The 25,791-nt window shown below is 35.3% G+C and overlaps 1 long non-coding RNA gene across 1 annotated transcript in view; it reads left to right on the top strand.

Annotated features, from left to right (window-relative positions):
• Positions 1 to 9,815: 9,815 nt before the first annotated feature.
• LOC140845923 (uncharacterized) overlaps positions 9,816 to 25,791 on the top strand; it is a 70,002-nt gene continuing 54,026 nt past the window's right edge. The window contains exon 1 of the long non-coding RNA XR_012124839.1: positions 9,816 to 10,046. This is a non-coding gene — a long non-coding RNA (uncharacterized lncRNA). The remainder of the gene's footprint in view (positions 10,047 to 25,791) is intronic.

Below are 25,791 nucleotides of genomic sequence, written 5' to 3'. Positions count from 1 at the left end.
AGTTCCAAGGCAGAAATGAAAGTGACCTTACAGAGTTGTAAAAGCAGAGTACTGCTAGATTCCAACAGTAAGAAATGGGGTTTAAAAAAGACTTGGATCAATAAAGGCACAGTAAAATCTCTCTTGTCAATGTTAAGATTAAGGGTGTAGCTTACCCCTCTATTGTTCCAGAAAGTCGAAAGGTAGTTGTTTTTAAATTGAGAAAAAGAAGTATAGGCTTAAGAGAGCAGAAAAATAAAGTTGTAGAGAAGTATGTCATTAAAGCGGTTATTGACACATGGAACTGACCCAAAATAAATATTAATAGCTTCAAAAATTTTTGCAAGAAATGTGTTTCAAAAGAAACCATAGCCTTTAATAAAAAGCTTTGACTGTTGGAGTTTAAAAGCAACTCTTTAAGTACCCCAAATTTCAAGGGTGGTAAATGACGCTCTCTTCCTAAAGCTGGAGGACAGATAAAGCTGAAAAGTACAATACACTGAATTGTAAGAATGGTGAACTTTGGAGAAGGCTGTCATTCCTCTTCAAAATCATGGACCATGTGAAAAATGAGTGACGCTTTGACACTTAGGATTAAAATATCCGCATGAGAATTTTGAAGGTGCAGATTTCCTTGAAGTCTCTGTGCTTGAAAAGTGGTCCAGCCCTCAGTACTCTCCTCATTTGTTGAATAAAAAGCCCTCTGTCTTCCTTGAAGCCTGAAAAATATTCAAACAAAACAGGTGCCTTGTAAGACGTTGCTTGTTTCCTCAGTATTTGCCTCCATGTTCCCTGCAGGCCAGCAGACCTGGGTCAAACAGCAGCATGACTCAACATGGGAAATGCCTGCCCAGCTAAACTGACGGAGCCCTAATACATCTGGGATTTTTCTCCTGACCGTCAAATCAATATATGTCATTTTTCACTAGAGTTTTTCACATCTGTGGCTCCAGAAGGAAGGTTGTTCCCCACCCAGGGCAAGTTCTCTATGAATCTTATGAGACCAAAGGAAGGCAAGGGTTGAGGATTAAAGGTTTATTTCTTATGGCTCAGTCTGTCTTTCCTGCCGTGCTCTCTCTCCTACCCCTGCTCTTCTTCACCCGTCTTCCAGGAGTCACTCCATGTGTGGGTCCCTGGTGACTGGCAGGGAGCTGACCAATCAGATACCAGGAATTGAGGGGAGGAGAGAATGGCTGCTCTCCACTTCTTACTCCTGACTGGCAATCCTGTGGTGGATCCGTGGCTCTGGTGGGTAAACATCACATTCATGTGCAAATGAGCCCTTATGTGCATGTCACTGTCAAGGCCAGGCAAGAATTCTGGTTGAAAACTTACATTTATCCACAACATCCATATTCCAGAGATGTTCAAATTGGCACATCTGAAATTGAATTCACTTTCCCATTAATGCCCTCTTTAGGAATATTGGTCAAAACATGGGAGAGGTTCTTCCACTTAACTACAGATGAATTAGTTACTCTACACACTAACACTTAGCATATCACTTTTCTAAGAAGGACTCTGAACCATGAATTCAAATCCCAGCTCTCATGTCTTTCAGTGTATGTTTTATCTATTTAAAAACTTTATTGTGAATATTAAATATAAATGTATGTAAGTGTTCATTACTATACCTATAACATAATAAGTGTTCAATAAATGTTAGCTATGTTTGCTATTACTTAAAATAGAAAACTGAAAATCTGTGTCAGAGCCCTAGTTATAGTACTTATAGTTAACTGTATATTTAATCATGCTTTAGTTAATTGCATAATAATCTGAAATTAACAGAAATCACATTAATTAATGGTGAAAGGATTGCAGTATTTCCCTTAAATCAGGATAACTATTAAAAAGTCTGTTAATATAATTACTATTTAACATTTTTAAATAAATTATTAAGCTTGAAATAAATAATGCAAAGGGATGAGAGAGGTGCATATCAGAAAAAAAATAAATAACTAATCCTATTTGTAGATCATGTAATTATTTCTTTAAAATAAACAAAACACAAAAATATCTGGAAAGTGAGAAAACAAAGAATATAATAAATGAATAGAATAAAATAATTAACTGCAAGTTTTAAAAATAAAATTTCACATATTCAAAGAATGTCCAGTTAGAAAAATAAAAAGAAGACATCATCCACTCTGAAGAGCATCAGTAAATGTATAGTTTTTTTCATAAATGTTAAATAAATGCTTATTAAACATGTAAAGAAAGCTCTAAAACTCTAGTGATGGCTATTTATGCCATGTCCCTTTTAAAGGAGTCAGTTTTTCTATTCTATAAATGTAGTTTAATCTCAATCAAAACCCCCAGGGTATTTTCTGGATACTTAATGAAATTATGTCAAACTTAATCCACAAAATGAATGTATTTAAGTAGATTTACAAAATTTGTAATTTGTATAAAGGGGAAAATTAATCCACTTTATGTAAAACAGATAAGTAAGCTACCATCTTCAAAGCACTATGATGCAGGTACAATAAGTTATATCATTGAGTAGAAAGAATGTATATTTTTGTAAAAGATGTTGATACACATGATTAACTTATTGTAAAGAAAAAATAGCAAAAAATATGAACTATAAAATCATACAGTTTAGTAAAAATATATAGATTGATGTTTACATAATCTTGAGCTAGTAAATGATCTTCTGAGAATAACAGTGAAAACATAAACTAAAAAATATAAAATTTATCATTTCAGTTATATATTAAAATTGTTTGGCATATGCAATACAAATGATGTCCAAAAGCACATTATCTGGAGCATATTTGATTGTCAGCACTCTTAATAACATGTCATAAAGATCAATAAGGAACAGAAAGATGCCCTAGTTAGTTATAAGTAATTCAAAAATACATACATATACACATAAAGCTAAGATTGAAAATATTAATGAAACATAGAACTGGCAGAATGTGAGGAAATAACTGTTAGTAATACTGAGAAGAGGTCAGTTATAATGAACTTTCTACAGAGAATTTTGGCAATATGTTATATGACCTAAATATACAAAAATCCTTTAGAACTCAACTAACTGCCTGTAAAGATTACTATTTTCTCATGAAACGGAATCATAGACTGCCTTTAAAAATAGTTATGTAGACTACATTTAAAGAAAAGAGTACTTTTCACATTATGTTTCTAATTAAAACTACATTCTAGTAAACTATGGGCATAGTATAATCCCATTTTTTCTGGAAAAAAATAGATGCACATATAGAGAGAAGTCTTAAAAGATCTTTCAACAAAAGTCTAAGCTTATTTTTCTCTGGTGATAAATTTTCATCATTTATTTTAGCTTTTTTCTTTATATTTATGTTTTTTCTAATTTGTTTCACATAGTGGGGCCAATTTCCATGCACTAAAATAAATTCTATAGTAAATAACTTTTTTCTTCATTTTATGATATCTCTTCATCACTCAACATTCTTACACCTTATATTCTTACATTATAAATTTTTACATCTCTTCACTCTATTATAAATTCCTTGGTTAAACAATTCCTCCATTATTGCTACTATAGATAAATGTTTCACACATTGGGAAGATTGACAATTGTGATAAAAATTACAGTTCCCAGTGTAAGAAGTCCTTTTTTTAATAATATTTTCTTTAAAATGATGAATTCCTGCCTGAATATGACATAATGTACCTTACTGGAATAAAATGCTGAAACCTAGCATTAAAAAGCAACGTGAATGTATTTTGTAATTTTTCTGAGTAATTCAGCATATGGCTATCTATAAAACCAATGCCTACCAGTCATTTGATTGCATATTTCACTACTATGGTAAATACACAATGGGATAAGACACAAGAACTGTGAATCCCATGAAGAGAGAATATACTTGTTAATCTCCATGTTTCCAAGACCTAGTACATTGCCTAACACATAGCTAGCATTTGATTAATTACTTGTTGGATAAATAAATGACTTAATGATTTTGTAATAATTCATCTGCTATTCCTGAAGATCATGGATTGGGACTTCAAACTGCTTTAATGTTACATTTTTTTTAGAAAAGCCCTAATTAGCATATTTAGTATGCTTATAAATAAAAATGTTTATTTTTTTCCCTAAAAGACATAATTTTATTAAAATGCAGATAAGCCTCCTGTTATGGTGACCAGAATAATTTCTCAAAACAACACCAACATAAAGTATCCTAGTTAACTTGGAGTGCCTCAGAGAATATTCTAAATGGTCTTGTTAGAAGTGACACATATATCCTCTACAAATTAACTGTGTCTCCAATGATTTTCTGGCAGGTGTGTAAATCAATCCATGTTGCACAATATCCAGGCACTTCACTGACAAAATTTGGTCTTCAGATATGTAAATTATGTATATGTCAGTCCTGGATTATGTAAGACATTTTGACTTGACTTTGGGTAGGTTAAGTATTGTTTTTTTCTCTAAGTGCAGTATTTTAAAATGCACTTCTAATTCAGATCCTACAGTTAACAGTGGGTATTATAGGAAACAATGAAAAGTTATTATTTTAATAGAACATTTGTAGAGTTGACCTTGTTGGTGCCCTCTTCCCTGACCTCCATCCCCTTGGACCATTCCCCCAGGTCCAAGCTCCTCCACCAGGCTCTGAGGGCCTCATGGCTAAGAGCTTGCACTTAATAAGTTTCTTCACGTGAATGCCCTTGAGCAATGGAACTGCCTGTATATGAAAATCCAGAAGTGCTTGGGAATTTTTTACCCACCTGCATTCCTCCAGAGTGGCTGTAGCCAAACACTGACAGGTTTGGGGTTAGAAAATCCAACTCCTTTTCTTCTAAACAGATGAAACTGTGGGGTCTAATCTACTCTCCAGAGCTTCCTGAGGGTCAGGTTAAGTCTGGAACTTCATTTGAAATTCCAACTTTGTTTAGCCTCTTCTCTTCCTGATTTCAGTCATGTAACATTTAAATATAAAAATAAGCATAACTTTATGCAAACTGAATCTATACCACACATTTTAATCTAAATGATTTTCCAGAAGTATCTTTCAATTTAATCTTTTTGACAATATTTTGTTGTAGTTTTCTCATGATTTAACAATAAAAAATATCCTTGTAAATACCCCCCATAGCCTACTGGCTAACTCTTGAGAGCATGCAGAGCCTATGATTATTAATATGCCTTCAGACTTTTATTCTTATCTTTCATTTGCATTACTGTTCTCATGTACAAATAAAATGCTTGGTCTAAAGTCAGTAGCCAATATGGTTATGCGGAAGAGATAAGATTTATTTTAAATACAGATATTCTTGTTTTGAAGTATTTATTTTCTCTCATTATTTTGGAGAAATATAAAAAACTCTTTACTGTTTGCTTTCCTCTCTTCTTCAACCAGACAAAAAAAGGAAACATTTATAAAGTGATAAATTACATTTTTAATTAGTGATTGGAATATTGCTGAGTTATAGAATAAAGAGAGCAAGTTAATTTAATTAGGGTGACCAATAAATAAGTTTCTTTGAGTAAACTTCATTTAAATAGAAATCTGAAAGATGACTGAGGAGTAGCTTTGGTGAAAATATGCAGAAGCAAGACTGTGCGAAGTCCCTGAAGCAAGGAAAAGTTCAAAGGTGACTAAGGGTAGGGAAGGGAAAAACAACTGAGACCACAGAAAGTGGAAGGAAAGATTCCTCAGAAAGTCTGAGGAAGTATAAGATCCTTGAGGACCTTGTAGACTAGAGCAAGACATTTTGGTTTTATTCATAATTAAATGGAAATTCTCTGAAGATGTTTAAGCACTAGAGATACAATTTAAGTGGTATTTATTTAAGATTGTCACTCTGGCTTCTGTGGAAAATGGTAAAGATTGAAATTCTGGGATCTAGTTAGAATCTCTTACTATGGCAAATGCCACTATTTACTGTTAAGGCAGAGAGAATATACAATTCAGAATCAACATTATTTAATTTTGAAGGAAGCAAGATGAGGTAAAGGAGAAACATAAATAACTTTTCACTTCTGGCAAGCAGTAGGTAGTGATGCCAGTAATAAGATGTGGAAGATTAGGTTAGGTAATAGAGAGATAGATTTGAGAGAAGAAACCAATAATTCACCTTTTAAAAATGCTATGTTTTAGATATACAAAAGATATCCTATCATCCCATTCTCTTGGCTAGGAAGAATTAATATAGTCAAAATGGCTATCCTGGCCAAAGCAATATACAGATTTGATGCAATCCCTATGAAATTACCAACAACATTCTTCAAAACTGGAACAAATAGTTCAAAAATTCATATGGAAACACCAAAGACCCCGAATAGCCAAAGCAATCCTGAGAAAGAAGAATAAAGTGGTGGGGATCTCACTCCCCATCCTCAACCTCTACTACAAAGCCATAGTAATCAAGACAATTTGGTACTGGCACAAGAACAGAGCCACAGACCAGTGGAACAGATTAGAGACTCCAGACATTAACCCAAACATATATGGTCAATTAATATTAGATAAAGGGGCCATGGACATGCAATGGGGAAATGACAGTCTCTTCAACAGATGGTGCTGGCAAAACTGGACAGCTACATGTAGGAGAATGAAACTGGATCACTGTCTAACCCCATACACAAAAGTAAATTCAAAATGGATCAAAGACCTGATTATAAATCATGAAACCATAAAACTCCTAGAAAAAAACATAGGCAAAAATTTCTTGAATGTGAACATTAGCGACTTCTTCATGAATATATCTCCTCAGGCAAGGAAAACAAAAGCAAAAATGAACAAGTGGGACTATATCAAGCTGAAAAGCTTCTGTACAGCAAAGGACACCATCAATAGAACAAAAAGTTACCCTACAGTATGGGAGAATATATTCATAAATGACAGATCTGATAAAGGCTTGACATCCAAAATATATAAAGAGCTCACGCTCCTCAACAAACAAAAAGCAAATAATCCAATTTAAAAATGGGCAGAGGAGCTGAACAGACAGTTCTCCAAAGAAGAAATTCAGATGGCCAACAGACACATGAAAAGATGCTCCACATCTCCAGTTATCAGAGAAATGCAAATTAAAACCACAATGAGATATCACCTCACACCAGTAAGGATGGCCACCATCCAAAAGACAAACAACAACAAATGTTGGTGAGGTTGCGGAGAAAGGGGAACCCTCCTACACTGCTGGTGGGAATGTAAATTAGTTCAACCATTGTGGAAAGCAATATGAAGGTTCTTCAAAATGCTCAAAATAGACTTACCATTTGACCCAGGAATTCCACTTCTAGGAATTTACCCTAAGGATGCAGCACTCCAGTTTGAAAAAGACAGATGCACCCCTATGTTTATCACAGCACTATTTACACTAGCCAAGAAATGGAAGCAACCTAAGTGTCCATCAGTAGATGAATGGATAAAGAAGATGTGGCAGATAAACACAATGGAATATTATTCAGCCATAACAAGCAAACAAATCCTACCATTTGCAACAACATGGATGGAGCTAGAGGGTATTATGCTCAGTGAAATAAGCCAAGCAGAGAAAGACAAATAAATGATTTCACTCATCTGTGGAGTATAAGAACAAAATAAAAACTGAAGGAACGAAACAGCAGCAGAATCACAGAACCCAAGAATGGACTAACAGTTACCAAAGTGAATGAGACTGGGGAGAGTGGGAGGGTAGGGAGAGATAAGGGTGGGGAAGAAGAAAGGGGGTTTTATGATTAGCATGTATAATGTGGGAGGTGGGGGAAAGGGGAGGGCTTTGCAACACAGAGAAGACAAGTAGTGATTCTACAACATCTTACTATGCTGATGGACAGTGACTGTAATGGGGTTTGTGGGGGGAACCTGGGGTAGGGGAAAGCCTAGTAAACATAATGTTCTTCAAAAAAATAAAAAAGTAAAAAAATAAAAAGATATCCTAGAATATTCTAGAATATAACTTAGAAAATAAATCATAGAAAAATATATGAATTTGTCAATCATCTACTTGTAGATTATAAGTAAAGCTGTGAACTGTGAATCACTTTAGATCAATAAGAAAAAAAAAGGCCATGTTTGAGCCCTTATTCAGGCAATCATATAAAAGGGGAGTCAGCAAAGAATTTTGGAAGCATTGGTCAGAGAGGTGCAAAGAAATACAGGCAAACTTGATGTCAGAGAAGGCAAGAAAAGGAGATATTTGAGATAGTAAAAGTATTCCATTGTGTAAAATGATGAAGGAAATGTATTGCTTTTACAAATGTAGGGATTATTTATTGCTATAAAATGAGTTTATAGTAAAAGCCATACTGGAGCACTGAGTACCTAGTGGGGAGGCCTGAAGGGAACAGAATCATAAGGTCATACCTGTAGGGGATGGTGGTTTCAGTGAGGTTTGTAAATGTTTTGGTTTTGCTTTTTATATTGTTTTTTTTTTAGTAAAGGTAAACAAACATTATTCTATGCTTTTGCAAATTCTCTAGTATATAGTCTTTCCTGAACTCATAAAACTGATGCTTAATTCCTTGATCAGACTTGAAATGCCTTATCCTCTCCTCCATGAGGCTCTTATAAGTCCTTACTTGAAAAAGCAAACAAACCATACTTGAAGACTACCAATCAAATTCTTAAAAAATAAGGAAATTATATCCATAAAAATTTTCATAGAATTAATACATCATTAAAAAAATAGTTTCAAACCTAATGATACACAGTGCAGTAATGGGCACAGGAGAGTTTGGGAGTGTAAAGAGGCATACCAAACTGCCCTTAGACTCAGAAGCTCTGAAACCTCTGGGAGAGAAAAATGTAAGTCAAAAATTGCAATGTAATCTAAGCACTTTTTATAATGCATATAATTTTCCTTGGAGTTTCAGCAAAGGCTCAACAATGGAGACATAATCTTGAAGATTACAAGGATTGAACTACAGAGAAAACAGCAGAAATAATGGCAGATGTAGACAAATGTTTATACAAAAGACTAGAGGGTACTCATAAAGTGCAGGTTGGGTGGAGTGTGTGGAAGCTACGGTAGCAATATGGATGTTGGAAGGAAAATCAGAGACCGTATATAAAAAATCCTAACACAGCTAAAGATGATGAACTTGACATACAGGTGAATTATGTGGAAATTTATTTAAAGAGTGAAGAAAGGGTTGAAGAGGGAGGATTGGTATTTATTTCCTAATCTAAAATTTTTAAGCAGAGGAGAGTAATGATCATGTATTCAGTTTAGAGAGGTAATTTTGACTGCAGAGTTGAGACTATATCACAAGACAGAAAGACAGAAGGCAAAATGTTGGGGTTCATTTCATCAGTTCATATAATAGATGATGAAGGCTCATGCTCAACTATTTGGCAGTGGAAATGAATGAGAAGGGGAAATATGAGAGATATTTATGAACTACATTTTACAGACCTCTATGAGAAGTGGACAAGGTGGTGAGGGTGAGAAAGAAGCTGAGAATTCAGTAAAATTTAAGAAACATCCACCTGTAAGACTTATGCTAGATGTTTTCACATACATTCTCTCTCATGAGTTTCACAGCACCACTTTAACGTAGATCTTATTATACTCACTTTATGGGTGAGCATATTGAGGTCTGGAAAGGGAAAGTAATTTGCTCAAGACTTTATGGCTAACAATCACCTGAATCAATGTTTGAACTACAATTGTTCTGTTCATCTTTACCTGGCTTGGTTCCTCATTTCTACTTTGAACTTCCTTCTCAAGGGCTACAATCCTGAACAGCTACATAACCCTGGAAGAGTGGTTGCAACACTCTTGAAAGCAATAAAAATATGTCTCCACATTCCAAAGATGATGGAGTGCTCTGTTAATACTTATATTTGTGTAATGGGTGCCATACTATCCCCCTCAAGCCCAAGCATAGCCTGGTGAATAAGCACAGATTCCGGGTCAAGACGCAGCTCCTAGGCCTACTCCCCACCTCTTTAATCTCCATCACAGCTTTCCTATCTCAGCCCATTACTGTTGGATGTTTGAATGACAGCATCTCAGTTTTCATGGAACTACCAAACCTAAATGCTGGAAAGAGACCTAGAAAGTATTGAGTCCAATTCCCTCATTTCCAGATGATGAAAAATTGACCAGCTGAGGTAAGCAATTCATTGAGATTCAAAAACTGAAAGATTCTCAATTCTTCTGTACTCTTTTTTCTAGCATGTGCTCTCTTTTTCATTAAAATTATTTCTTGCTTTGCTTTTCATAGCATTGTTAACAAACTCTAGAATCTTTCTCCTGTTGAAAATTTTGCCTCTAGAAAGGGGTCAAACCTATTTTAGTAACTAAATCAAACGTTTTCATTTTGAGAGGACTATTTTTTCTAAAAACATAGCATTATTGTTTTGTCCCATAAATGTATGGACCCTATAGAGTAAACCGCTGGAGGAATCGAAATGCACTAATAATTAATGTGTGACTATCATCCAAGCCCAAGAAAATATTGATTAGTCTGTATGCCCACCTTGGTAGCTGGGGTAATTGTACTTATTATTTCCTGTTTTAACAATTGATTTAGCTTTTGAAAATTAGTTCAGTTTCACCTTATTTTTTGAGATAGTTTGCAGACACATTTAACTGAATTACAATTTTGGAAGCTTTCTCATTTTAAGCCAGATATATCATCAGTGAGTGAGATCAACTTCTGTAGCATCTAGCATAACTATTACTTGAGAATAAAATTTTACTAGTGAATTTATATCTATTTAAACTGACTGCTTTTTTAAATGTATGAGTTTGATTTTCAACTTTAGTTATACTTACAGTAAGCTAACTTTCCAGGCTGTAGTTTTAATGGATATATTTCTATGCACAATTAAATATTAATAAATTTTGCATTTGTTTTCATTTAGTACTATTAATTTCTGAGGAAATATTCTCTTTTTATATCAGTGGATTGTAGGTAACAAATTATTTCAGAAGCAATCCTTTGCTCATCCACTGCTCATTTAGCAATAATCTCATTGAAGCAGTTCCACTGGTTAATGAGAGAACACCAGTGCCATTATACTAATAAGGATCTAAAATATTAATTTTAATTTTGAGAAAAAGAAGAATTTCCTAGATAAACTACCAAGTTAAGCGGAGTCATTACAGATTAGATACTTTACTGCAAGGATCAAAGTGGCAGTAACTAGCAGCTAGGAGAGTAAGGAAAACTATTCAGCAAAAGCAGAACACTAATGATGTAGAAAAAGAGAGCAATAGTGTGAAAAGGTCTAGAGCAGCTTAAGAAGGTTTGTTTTCAATCTCATTTTAGATTTCAGCAGGACTTAGTATGTGTATGAATTTCTTTTACAAATAACCTCTTTTGAGTGAAACTGATTTCTGTGAGCAGTTGTCAAATGTGACATTTTCTGCCATTTTGCAAAAGTAGAAATTCCTCACTCTGGGACAAAGCTCACAAATTCGCATGCTGAGAATTACACCTTTTGTATGTCTTGTATGAATAAGTTTGAGGATGTCTGAGAACTTTTCTTCTCATAAAATAGGAAGATAAAAAAGTTTCTAAACATCATTTTCCCTATCTCAGGTGACACACATATTTAAGCAGATTTTTTCATTTTCTTCTGGGAAGTAGGTCATCTAAATTACACAGATAACTCTATTTTTTGGCAGTAGTAAACAGGCTATTTTAATCATCTCAGATTGGCTAAGTTTTCTGAAAAGTGATTATTTCTTTTCATTTACAGCACATCATTTCTGCTCTCTGGGCTTTTATTACTTAACACACTGTTTAAAGTATTGATCTTTACATATGAAGTAGCATTTCAGATAAACACTAGCATAAAATATATTTTCAAACTTTTCTGCCAGTTAGTGAGTATGTGAAAATTGTGGTTAAATTTATATAACATCTTTTTGATAATATATAATTATGAGTAAAACAATATGCAAGGATGATCATTGCTGCAATATTTATAACAGAGTGAAGAAAAAGATAAATGAAAAACATTATCTGAGGATGTATTATATAGAACAGAATATTATGCAGTCATCAAAGAAAATGTTTACATGTACTTTGGAATAAATTAATGTTAGAAAATTCATATATCCTATGATTTCACATAATTAAGAAGAAAAAATTTGGAAGGAAGCATGCCAAAAATGTAATATTATTCATTACTGAGTCTGGCTTATGAATGTTTTCTTTTTGTTGTTTCTTCATATATAATATAACATTTCAAATTACTGCTTGTGTGTAAATCTTTAACAATAAATCAGAAGTGTACCACCTATGAGATGATAAATCTCAATTTGGATCCATAATTTTAACTCCATACCACCAATTTAGTGTCTCATTTTGGATATCTAATAGACATATGACGTGCAACAAAAACAAAGCAGACTATTGATATTCTCTCCATAAAGCCCTTGTCAGTTAATGTCAACTCTATTCTTCCCATTGCTCTAGCCAGAATATTGTAATCACTTTTCTCTTATTCCTCATCCAGCCCATAAGCAAATGTTCATGGCTCTTGTTTTCAACATATAATTTGAAAACTCCACGCTATTCTCAACCACGGTGGATTATTGTCTAACCTCTCTTTGCTTTTCTCCTTGCTCCTTTTAGACTAATCTGAACAGAACAGAGTAGCCAAAAGGATGATATAAAATATACCTCAGAGCATATCCATTATGCTCAGCATCCTGCAATGTCTGCCCATCTCCCTAAGGGTAAAAGCTCAACTCACAAGACCTAACATGCACCCAGCTGCTAGTTATCCCTCTGACTTCATCTCCCGCAGTTCTGTCTCACTCATTTCACACAAGACACATTGGGCCTTTTGCTCTTCCAGAAATGTGGTAGGCATGCTCCTTTAGGACCTTGTCACTGGCTTGTCCCTCCGCCTGGAACTTTCTACCCCCAGTCTGAGGGTCAGTGAGGCTACAGTGCCTAGTTAGCCAATAAAATACAACCCTAGTAGATGCTCTGAATGTATTTAGTAGGTGTGATTAAAGTTCATAATCAGCTGTCTTTAAGTAATAGAGGTTATTCTAGATGATCTGAGTGGACCTAATTTAACAAGTTGAAAGACCTTAGGAACAGAGTGAGACAATCCAAAGGAAGAAGAAATACCAACTGCCCTTCCTTATGGCCTGGTTTATGGATTTCAGATTTTCCTAGCAAGCCCTCACAATGGCATAACCCAGGGCCGTTCAGTGTCTTAATGCGTATCTCCTTCTGGTTCTTTTCTCCAGGTAAACTGACTCACCAGTTATCTGTGTAGGTAGCAACTGCTATAAGTTTTTACTCAAAATACACCTTTTAGTAACATCCTGGACATTCTTGGTTACAGTTCAGCTTCCCCCTGTTCGCTTTATTATTATTATTATTATTATTATTATTATTATTATTATTATTATTATTAGTTTTTAATCACTTACCGCTATCCTCCATAAATAGATGTGAATTTTTCTTGTGTCTGTTTCTTCCGCTAGCTAGAAACACTATGAAGCAAAGATCTTTGTATCTGATTTGTTTCTGTAGTATTTTTATTACCTACAATGGTACCTAACACATCATAATTGCTTAATAAATCTTTTCTGAATGAATTATGATGATAATTTTTACCTGAAAATATGTATTTTCCCATATAGATTTATTGAATTTGGTTTTAGCCAATAAATTTTCTCATGTTGCAAAACTTTGTATGGTATCTTCTTAGTGATACTATTACTAAGTATATATGTTTAGTCATTCTGTGTGAGATAGTATCAAGGGCCATTTAAGCAGGTGATAAAGAACAGGCATATGGTCTAATCTTATTAGAGCTGTGAGACCATGACAACTCAGTAAACTTCTTAAAGACTGCCTCTCTATTTTGAATAGCTAACAAAGTAGCTGTGATGAATGCATAACAATATATGGTACATTTTATATAGTGTAAAACATTATTAAAAAGTACTAATAAGTTGCAGTTGTTTATAAATATCTCAATCAGTATTTAATTTCACAGTTATATATCATAGTATACCAGTTTGCAATTTGATAAATATGCTGTCCTTAAAACTTATAGTAGCAATACATCTGCTATGAAGAAAAAATACACAATAAGTACTTAAAATAGTCAAAGTTTATAGTTGAAAAGTTTTAATACAATCTATGAGATTATCATTATTATTATTTTTAATTAATGCAGTTTATTTTATAGGCATATTTCAAAACCAGTGACTCCAAGCATAAAAAAGAGTCAAAATATACTTAATAAGAAGAAACTGAAAATCTTATTTTACAACTAGCGTCAAGCATGCTCTTTCAATAATCTCATAACATTCTCAAGTACTATGAAAATCTAATTTTTAAATTAAGATACAGTGATATACAACTCTATGAAGGTTTCACATGAGTAACATTGTGGTTTCAACATTCACCAGTATTATCAAGTCACCCCAACTTCATTGCAGTCACTGTTCATTAGCATAGTAAGATGATATAACAGTATCACTTAACTTCCAGGTGCTGTAATGCCTTCCCCATGACCTACCTACCTATATAGTACCCCTTAATCCCTTTCTCCCTCCCTCCCCACCGACACTACCCAACCCTTTCCCTTTGGTAACCACCTGTCCCTTCTTGGAGTCTGTGAGTCTGCTGCTATTTTGTTCCTTCATTTTTACTTTGTTATTAAACTCCACAAATGAGTGAAATCATTTTGGTACTTGTCTTTCTTCTCCTGGCTTATTTCACTGAGCATAACACCCTCTAGCTCCATCCATGTTGTTGCAAATGGTAAGATTTGTTTCTTTCACATGGCTGAATAGTATTCCATTGTGTGTATGTACCACCTCTTCTTTATCCATTTCTCTATTAATGGACACTTAGGTTGCTTCCATATCTTGGCTATTGTAAACAGTGCTGTGATAAACATAGGTTGCATATGTCTTTTTGAATCTGTGATCTTGTTTTATTCTGGTAAATCCTTAAGAGTAGAAATGCTGGGTCAAATGGTATTTCTATTTTTTAGGTTTTTGAGAAACCTCCATATTGCTTTCCACAATAGTTGAACTAATGTACATTCCTACCAACAGTGTAGGAGGGTTTCCCTTTCTCTGCATCCTCGCCAGCATTTGCTGCTCCTTGTCTTTTGTCTTTTGGATATTGGCTGTCTTAACTGGTGTGAGTTGATATATCACTGTGGTTTTAATTTGCATTGCCTGGATGATTAGCGATGTTGAGCATCTTTGTATGTGCCTATTAACCATCTGAATTTCTTCTTTGGAGAAGTGTCTGTTTAAATCCTCTGCCCATTTTTTAATCAGGTTATTTAATTTTTGGATTTTAAGGCATTCTGCTCTTTATATATTTTGGATGTTAACTCCTTGTTGGATATATAATTTACAAATGTATTCTCCCATACTGTAGGATGCCTTTTTGTTCTGCCGATGGTGTCCTTTGCTGTACAGAAGCTTTTTAGTTTGATGTAGTCCCATTTGTTCTTTTTTTGCTTTTGTTTCCCTTGCCCGAAGAGATGTGTTCATGAAAAAGTTTCTCATGTTTATATTCAAGAAATTGTTGCCTATGTTTTCTTTTATGAGTTTATTTACTTCTACTACTTAACTCAGGTCTTTGATCCATTTCAGCTTTACTTTTGTGTATGGAGTTAAACAGCAATCCCATTTCATTCTCTTACAGGTAGCTGTTCAGTTTTGCCAACACCATTTGTTAAACAGGCTGTCTCTCCCCCATTGTATATCCATAGCTCCTTTATCTATATTAATTGGCCATATATGGGTGGGTTTCTATGTAGGCTCTCCATTTATCTATGGGTCTGTTCTTGCACCAGTACCAACTTGTCTTGATTACTGTGGCTTTGTGTAGAGCTTGAAGTTGGGAAGTATCACCTCTCCAGCTTTGTTCTTCCTTCTCCGGATTGGTTTGGTTATTCGGGGTCTTTTGTGGTTCCATCTGAATTTTAAAACTATTTGTTTCAGATCGTTGAAGGATGTTGTTGGTATATTGAAAGGGATTGCATTGAATCTTTATATTGCTTTAGGCAGAATATACATTCTGACAATAGTAATTCTGGTAAGTCTGGCTAGGGGTTTATCTATTTTGTTTATTTTCTTGAAGAACCAGCTCCTGGTTTCATGTATTCTTTCTATTGTTTTATTTTTCCAATTTTATTTATTTCTCATCTGATCTTTACTATGTCCCTCCTTCTACTGACTTTGGGCCTCACTTGTTCTTCTTTTCTAGTTTCATTAATTATGAGGTTAGACTGTTAATTTAGGACTGTTCTTCTTTTCTGAGGTAGGCCTGTATTGCAGTATACTTCCCTCGTAGCATGGCCTTCATTGCATCCCACAGATTTTTGCGATGTTGTTATTATTTTCATTTGTCTCCATATATTGCTTAACTCTGTTTTAATTTCATCATTGATCCATTGACTATTTAAGAACGTGTTGTTAAGCATCTGGGTGTTTGTGGGCTTTTTTTTTCTTTGCATAATTTATTTCTAATTTCATACCTTTGTTGTCTGAGAAGCTGGTTGGTACAATTTCAATTCTTCTAAATTTACAAGGCTCTTTTTGTAGCCTTGTATGTGATCTATTCTGGAAAATGTTCCATGTGTACTTGAGAAGAATGTGTTTCCCACTGCTCTGGATGGAGTGCTCTGTAGATGTCCATTAGGTCCGTATGTTCTAATGTGTTGTTCAGTGCCTCTGTCTTTTACTTATTTTCTGTTTGGTCGATCTGTCCATTGGAGTAGGTGGTGTGTTGAAGTCTCCTGGAATAAATGCATTGCATTTTATTACCTTTTTTAATTCTGTTAGTATCGTTTCACATATGTAGATGATCCTGTGTTAGGTGCATAGATATTTATAATGGTTATATCCTCTTGTTGGACTGACCCCTTTATCATTATGTAATGTCCTTCTTTGTTGTTATTTTCTTTGTTTTGAAATCTATTTTGTCTGATAAGTAATCCTGCTCCTGCTTTTTCTTCCCTGTTAGTTTCATGAAATATCTTTTCCCATCCCTTCACTTTTAGTTTGTGTATGTCTTTGGGTTTGAAGTGAGTCTCTTGTAGGCAGCCTATAGATGGGTCTTGTGTTTTTATCCATTCTTCCACTCTATGTCTTTTGATTGTCTTTTGATTGGTGCATTTAGTCCATTTATACTTAGGGTGATTATAGATATGTACTTATTGCCATTGTAGAATTTAGATTCAGTGTTACCAATGGTTCAAGGGCAGCTTCCTTACTACCTAACAGCCTATGTTAACTCACTAATTATGCTATTTCAAACACAGTCTAAAGGTTCTACACCCCCTTCTTCTTATTCCTCTTCTATTCTTTATATTTTGTGTCTTTACTCTTTGTGTATCCCTTGACTAAATTTGTAAGTGATTTAATTTTGCATTTAATTAATTGGTCTACTTCCTTTACTGTTGTTTTTTTTTTTCTCTGCTGACAGCTATTTAGCCTTAGGAGCACTTCCATCTAGAGCAGTCCCTTTAAAATACACTGTACAGATGGTTTGTGGAAGGTAAATTCTCTCAACTTTTGCCTATTGTTTAATCTCTACTTCAAATTTAAGTGATAATCTCACCAGGTAGAGTTTTCTTGGTTGGAGACCCTTCTATTTCATTGCATTAAATATATCATGCCACTCCCTTCTGGACTCTAAGGTGTCTTCTGAGAAGTCTGCTGATAGCCTGATGATGCTTCCTTTATAAGTGATTTTTTTTCTCTCTCTGGCTGCTTTCAATACTCTTTCCTTGTTCTTGATCTTTTCCATTTTGATTATTTTATGTCTTGGTGTTGCCCTCTTAGGGTTTCTTGTGTTGGGGGATCTTTGCACTTCCATGTTAAGAGACTATTTCCTTCCCCAGATTGGTGAAGTTTTCAGCAATTATTTCCTCAAAGACACTTTCTATTCTTTTGTCTCTCTTTTCTTCTTCTTGTGCCCCTATAATGTGAATATTGTTCCATTTGGATTGTTTGCACAGTTCTCATTATTCTCCCATTACTAGAGATCCTTTTTACTCTCTGTGACTCAGCTTCTTTGTTTTCCTGTTCTCTAATTTCTATTTCATTTACCCTCTTCTGTACCTCATCTTATCAACTTTTAAATCCCTTCTGTGTATGTGTCATTTCAAATAGTGCATTTTCAAAGTTTCTATCTTTTTTGTAGTCTTCCTTGAGATCTGGAATATTTTTCTGCAGCCCAATGAACATGTTTATAATTTTTATTTTGAAATCTTTATCAAGTAGTTTAGTGATGTCAGTTTCACTTACCATCTTTCTTGTGTCTTTTCCTGTATTTTGTTTGGACAGAATTTTGCCATTTTATTTTTTAGTCATTCCTATGGAATAATAATTTTGTGTATGTGGTGCTCTCAAGTGCCCAGAAGTTCTAGGGCCAGAAGCTCTGGTCTCTGGAGATGCTGACTACCTGGAGCAATGGTGAGGGTTGCAGGTGGTCAGGAGGAAAGAGCTCTCTCCTTTCTTTCCACCTGTAGCACCTGCCTCCACTTCCAGGTCCAGTGAGCCAAGCATGCAGGGAAAAGCCTCTGTGCTTTGGCCCTGTGGCTGCAATAGGCAGTGCCATGCTCGGGTTGGCCTGGCATGATTGTGGGGCAGCTGGTGTAAAGAACTGGTACCTGCCAGGAGGAAGCAGTGGCAGGCTGCTTGTCACAGTGGGGGACCTTGGAGCTGCATTGCCAGCCAGGGATTTGAAGCATCTGAAGCTCCCGGGAGTTCCCCACCTACTGGGCTGAGTGTGCTGGAATGATTTTGTCCACCTGTCCCTTCTCTTGAGCAGCAAGCTCTGTGTAATCTTCTCCCCTTTAGCACTGCTCTCACTGTTGGGAAATCTTTTAAAGTGCCCACCTTTTATTTGTCTTAGGGGGGGCAGATGTGGGTACTTGTTCTCCACAAATGGCTGGAATCTCAGGTTCTCCAAGTGTTCTGCCTGTCTTTGCTTTCCAACCCTACTGATCTCCAGAGCACCATGTAATGTTGGTTTGTGCTCCTACAGCAGATCTCCAGGGGTGGGTGTTTAGCAGTCCTGGGCTTCTACTCTCTCCCAGCTCTCTTTCTCTTCCTCCCACCTGTGGACTGGGGTGGAAGGAGGTCCCAGATCCCTCCTGACCATGGCTTTGCTACTTTACCCTTTTTATATGACATCTTTTTTCCCCAAATGTAGGCACTCTGTTCTGCAGTCCTCAGGTCACTCTTTCAGGATTAGTTGTACTTGTTGTATTTTCATGTTATATGTGTTTGGGGAGGAGGTTTCTGCCTCACTTCTCATGTCACCATCTTTTTTCCCCTATGAGATTATTATTAAAAATGCTTCCTTTTTTGTGCATCATAAAACTTTACATTAAATGTGATTTGTGTTTGGACATAATTATTTTTATGAATCACAGGCAAATTATTTTATTCACAGGTGCTATATTGAAATAATAGAGACAATGGCATTTCATAGCTTCTTTATCTGCTATGAACATCCTCTTTTTCTTGTTATATGATGAGATTTCTGAAACCATTGTTCACTCAATTTTGATCCACCATTTCATATTATTTCCACCATTTCCTGAGGAATCAACTTCTCTCTATCCCACCCTTCTCTTTTTCTCTTTTTCTCTTTCACACACACACACACACACAAAACTCCAAGTTGCATTTATTTTGTGTGTATGAGTGTAAGATTTGGTGTGCATCAGAGAAAAAAAAAAATTCCTGAGCTTAAATTCAGCTTAATGGAAGATATATAAATACATCTTACTTCTCGATAATGGTTAAGTGCTATTTTGCAACCACAAGTAGTTTCTGTGATTACTCTATCTCTAGCCTGGAAAAATAAAAACCAGAAGTGCCTTAGATTTTCCAATTCCAGTCACTAATATTGGGAACTATGTTTATGAAATGAGATAGTCTAAATTATGGAGAAACTGTGTTTAATTCAAATTCAGTTGGGTTTTGAAGCAAATATAAAATTATATTTCCAAAATATACATAGAAAACAATATGAAATTATTCAAATGAAGCTCTAATTCAAAATCCTCCCCAAATTATTATCAATAAACTAAATTATGTAGCAGCAACAACTAAAACTAAACTATGTCAAGAATGCAAACTTCTGAGCCCAACCCCAATTTAATTGGACTGTTTTTTCAATGGGGACATGCTTATTGGAACACTTCTGTTGCAATTTAAAGGATGACCCAATGTTTCCTCTGTAACATTTGTTTTTTTAATGTTCTGTATCAGTTTAAATGAATATATTAAGAGGAGAACTTTTCATCTCTCTTATAAGACCTGGAACCACTCCTTGTTAGCACATGCCCTGTGCTAGAATAATCTGAATGGTTGGAGTTTAAGGCATCAGTCAAATTGCATTTAGAACTGAATGACATGATTGGTTTTGAAAAGGGAAATAAAGGTTATATCTTGAAAGGCCCTTTCAAGGCCCTGCCATCCTTCTCAAAGTGGGCATCCCACAAAATGCTGGGCAACAGAGATCATCTGGGGTGGCACTGAAGATAAAGTAAAAAAGGGCCTTGTCTTGAAAGCTAAATCAGACAAGAATATTGGAACAGATATTAATGAACTTGTAATATATCTTTCTCTCCTCTTGTTAACTAATATTTTCACCCGCCACTAGTAGATGTGAAGGTTAAGACATGATCCACATACTCCTAGTCTCATGGAATTAATAGCATTTAGTAATATCTAACCTTCAAACTTGCCCATTTACAATAGTTTCAAATGCTAAACATACTTTTTTAACTTTACTATATTGTTTGGTTATTTTACTAATTTTGAAGAAAACATATATATATGTATGTGTGTGTATGTATGACAAATTTATATTTTTAATGTGGTTTTAAAGTTTAAAAATCTTGGCATAGTTCATATGATAAATATCCTCTTACAGTTAAAATAATTTATATTTTTTAAGAACAAGTTATCTCTTTAAACATATGTTATGGCATGAGAGGCCAAAGTCCCTTAGACTTATCAGTCTCTTCAAAGGCCAGGCTATAAAAATAATAGTGACATAAAAATCAGAGGTGTCAGAGAAAGTTTAGTGTGCTAAAATTTACTACTGGGAATTCTAAAGTAGAAATGTAACTCCTATTTCTGAGTTATGAGTAGAGAGCTAAAAATACACCTGTTAGATAAAGAATAAATGTTGTTTAAAGATGACTGTGAAGGCTTTTCATGATACTGTAGCCTACTGGTTAAAAACTCTCAGCAGCTACTTCCAGGGAATATAAAATAGTGTTACCTGGTGTATAATAGGACATCCTTTCTCATTTATCCTCCAAGGGGATTTATTCTTACATTTAAAGGAATGTGAAAGCAGCACTCCTATCGCCAGAGTGGGCTGGCTGTGGTTATAACACAGATGCAGAGTTCAGGGAGGAGATGAAGTGACAGAACTGCGGTATCAAGTGGTACTTACATTTAAAAAATATAGTAAGCAGGAGGTATTCTCTGAGAAACGAGCTGATACAGTAAAAAGACAAAAAATTCAGGCAAATAAATTAGACACTGAATCAAAAGGTCCTCGAGTTAAAGTGATGATGCTATTCCCTCTTCTTTCATAGTCCACTGTTAAAAGAACAAACTCTTGATCCGCACAGCTTGGGGTCAAATTCAGGCTCTGACATTTGAGGATTGTATCAGTCCAGGTCCTAGAAGAAATCAGCAGCGTGCTCAAAAGCGTTTCACTGATGGGAATTTAAAGAAAGGGTTATTTTCAGAAGTATAGGTAAGGTTAACCAACAAAGATATCAAGGCATCTTTGGGCAAGCAACAATGGAAAGCAGTCATCACTTTAAGCTTGATAGAAAAAGTAGGGGATCCTATTTAGAAGTTATTGGAACCCAGTGGAGGCTGGAGAGGTCACAGGAAACCATCTAAAAGATGCTGTGGCTGGGGAAAAACCCAGCCACTGCTAGATTTACAACCAAGCAGGACAGACTGGGGGGGATGCATAGCCACACTACCATCCCCTAATGTCCCACCAGTAGCTCCCATCAGTCAAAGAAAGCTGAAAATGAGAAACTAAGATATTCTGAGTGAAATAGCTCCTGGAGATTTCCTTCTGGGGCAGAGAAACAACAGTGGATCCGGAGGCACAATTCTGTGCTGGATGGTGGTTAGGGAACAGGGAAGTACAATATGTCTCTGTTTTAAAAATGTTTTCCCTCCACATGGAAGTATGACCTTGATTCGAAATCTTCTCATTAAGAGGCCAATCACTCTCCTGTTTTCATTTCATCTCCTTGAGGACAAAAGCAGCTGCAGATTATTGTCATACAAATCCCTCAGGCTTGTGTTTCTCCTTCAGTTTTTTTCGGAAAATTCTATCAGTCACAGACTTGTGAAATGGATCTTTCTCTTAGATAAATTTTCACCCTGACCAAATTTAATTTGAATTTGTAGAACCAGATTTTCCTTAAGTGATATTTTATTTCTAAAGTCTTGTTTCTTACAGTTTTCAGAAACGGCTTCTATATTGAGATCAACTTTTAATTAGTTGTCCAGAAGAAGACTACAATAGAACCCTAACTCTGAGAGCACAAAATTGAGTCTAGACTAAGAAGTCAAGATAGTAAGAGGAAATAGTAGATGAACCTAATAAAGTCCAGGCTAATCTGATGTCTTATTCAAGTAAGGGTATAGCAACCCAGAAACCTGATGGAACTCTTCCTAGCCTATGGTTTGACTGCATATATCTGCTTTCAGTGGTGCACACAAGGGGACCATGGCCTCTGCTGGTGTTTAACTTCTCTGTAAGACCCAATCCTAGTAATGACTGAATTCCCTCCCTCACTATTTTAGAGCTAATGAAATCAAACAACTTTACTATCAAGATGTTAAAATTAATCCCTCGTGTCCTGGTATATCTTTGTTTGCTTTCTGTGCTGTCTCCAAAATTCATATCAGGGACAAAAAAGGACTGTATGATATGATGAGAAATATTATCTTGTTCCTACCAGGGAAAGTAGTTCCTTTATTTATGTTAGCTAAGTTTTCTGCATCTATTTTCAGATCACAATATCAATTTTTAATAATTTAAGAGATTATTTCTGCTCTGAGTTTTACTCCAGGAAATGAAGAGCTAGAAGGAGTATTGTTTCTGCTCTTTTAATGAAAATGATCCTGACTAACTGGAAGTTTATTACTTTTCATCAGACTAATCAGATAGCTGAATCCATTAAGCAATCAGTATGTTCATCTGAGGTAGAAGCTGTTGGGCACCAATAAGAAGTATATAGCTAAAATAGTTGACAAATTGGAGATGGCCAAGTTTTAGGTGGAAAAATAGTGAACAACCCTGGTTGGGAGGAAAGGCAGGTGAATTAGAGGCATCCCCATGCTCTTGCATGCTGTTTTTCCATAATCCACTTTGGACACTTACAGAAAAGGTCAGAAAGAGTTCTGCGAAGATTATTGTGGTGTGAGAACTGGAGGTAAAAAGCAGAAACCACGTGCAGCTCAACAAAGGAACAGGAAGAAAATAACCTCTAGTCTTGGGGAAGAGTCAGGATTAGATAGCCTATAACTGGAGCCAGGGGAGTGACAGAGGGACTGAAATATCTGCACACTCCAGACCCAGAGATAAGAGTGTATGCCTAAAATGAAAGATTAATCAGAACAGTAGAAAACATACCTTTCCAACATTAACCTCCCAGGCCAAAGTAGGAAAATTCATATAGCAAATTAAAGCAGAACAGTTCTGGTAGAAGGACAAGAAAAAAAAGGGTTCAAGAAGCCCTCCCTGATTTACAGCACAAAGGGAAGACCTAAAATTCAAAATCAAATAGGAGGTAAACAAAAATTCTACCCTAAACAAAAAGTATCTCTACAGAAATTCAGAGGCTATGATACTGTCAAGCAATAGTAAATCTCAAACTTAGTCCAACTTCTAACTAGACAAATGGGAACCTTCACACTAAACTAATAACAGAAAGGAAAACATGCCTATTTCTTTGCATAAACACTATGTACCTCAACATCTACTGTCCTATACAAATACACTCAACAAATAATAATGAGACATATGAAAGAAAAACAATACATTAAAAAGAGATGAAGAAAACCGTGCTCAGGTAAACATAGATGTTAGAAGTGATAAATGACACAAAATAACTATGAGATGTGTTAAAGGTCTGATAGGCTGATAACATTCAGGATCAGATGAACAAGTTCAGCAGATACTGGCACCTACATAAACAATCAGAGAGAATGTTAGAAATGAAAAACGCAATAACAAGAGTTGGAGAATGCTTCAAAGATATATAGTGGACTTGACGAAGCCTAGAGAAAAAAAAATAATGAATTTGAAGAGAAGTTAATAGAAATACCCATTTGAATTTGAAAAAGGGAAAGAAAGAAGGAAGGAAGGAAGGAGAAAGACAGAAAGAAAGAAAAAGAAAGAAGAAGAAAACAACAAGAAGCAAACCGAATTGTGTAGTAAGGAATGTAACCTTTTCTAAAGAGCAGTCTAGCCTTTGCCCTTAGCTTCTCAGAGATAATCTCTAGGCCCTTGGAAGGTCCTGCCAGATGTCCTGTCTTTATTTGCCTAAAGACTATGTATTACACAGTATTAGTGATCTGGAGACTGAGATCAATGATGTGGATGATCAATCAATTAGTCATGCTTATGTAATGGAGCCCAGATACACAAATTTTGAAAACTGGTTCTCAGGGAGCTTCCCGGGATAGCAGTACTCTGTGCCAACTGTCATACATTGATTTCAGGAGAGTAACATTTCCCAGCTCAAGGAGAAGTTCCATATATGATACTTATTTGCTTCTTTCCTTGGATGATTTTAACCTGAATTCTTTCTCTGTAATACACTGTAACTGTGTATATAATAGCTTTTGGTGAGTATTTTTATTTATTACAGAAAATAAAGGTGGTTTTTTGGAATCTCCGTGAACTCCACGGTGAAAATCCCAGAGCAAAATACCTTTGAAACCAAAATCAGTCAAAGGGAGAAATAAAGTGGGAGAAACCCATTTATTTCTTACAAGCAGTTGTCCTGCATCTCTCTCCACCCGGTTGAAACGGAAAAGAGAGCTCCACCCAACTTCTCTGGTCCAGATAGGCCCTCACTCACCCATTTAATTACCTATTGATATGGAGATGCACTAAAGCCAAGCAAGAGATTCCAGAAATAATGCAATTTTACCTACACCCCTAAACTTAAACTTCGTATCAGAGATGAGGGAAGTCTCTATTCCTTGTAATTTTGTAGTAGCTTAAGTTCCTCACAGGAATAGAACATCTGAGAGCAGTGGAACAACAGCAGACATTCTAGCAAATGCATTATGGCAATTGCTGAATGAAAAGAGAGAGAGAATCAGCAAAAGAAATAATGGCCTATAATATTCCAAAATCAGCAACAAGATGCCACAGTACAGACATAAAACATCATGCAAGATAAACATACACACACACATCGAGGTAAATTACATTCCAACTACTGAAAACAAAACAAAAAGAAGAGACATTTGTGGTGACACTGAAAAAGGAAGAAACATACGAAGAGGAACAGCAACAGAAATTAGGCCAATTTCTCTTTGGAAAGCATACAAGCCAAAGATAATGGATTGAGACTTGAAAGTGCTAACAGACATTTAAAAGAACAGCAACAAAACACAGGAAAAGAAAAACCTGCCAAAGTATACTTTACTTAATAAAAATATCTTTCAAAAATGATGTTGTGATAAGAACATTCTTAGAAAATAAAATTCATGGGAATACAGTGCCATAAACACTATAGAACTTGTTTTGAGAAAAATCTGATTTACCTTACTGAAAATTGGATCCATACAAAGAAATGAAGAGTTCTTGAAAGAGAATAATTG

The sequence above is a fragment of the Manis javanica genome, chromosome 14, assembly GCF_040802235.1.
Source record: "Manis javanica isolate MJ-LG chromosome 14, MJ_LKY, whole genome shotgun sequence".
NCBI classification, from domain to species: domain Eukaryota; kingdom Metazoa; phylum Chordata; class Mammalia; order Pholidota; family Manidae; genus Manis; species Manis javanica.
Note: the sequence above shows the minus strand (reverse complement) of the source record. Positions and strands in the feature narration are given on the sequence as shown.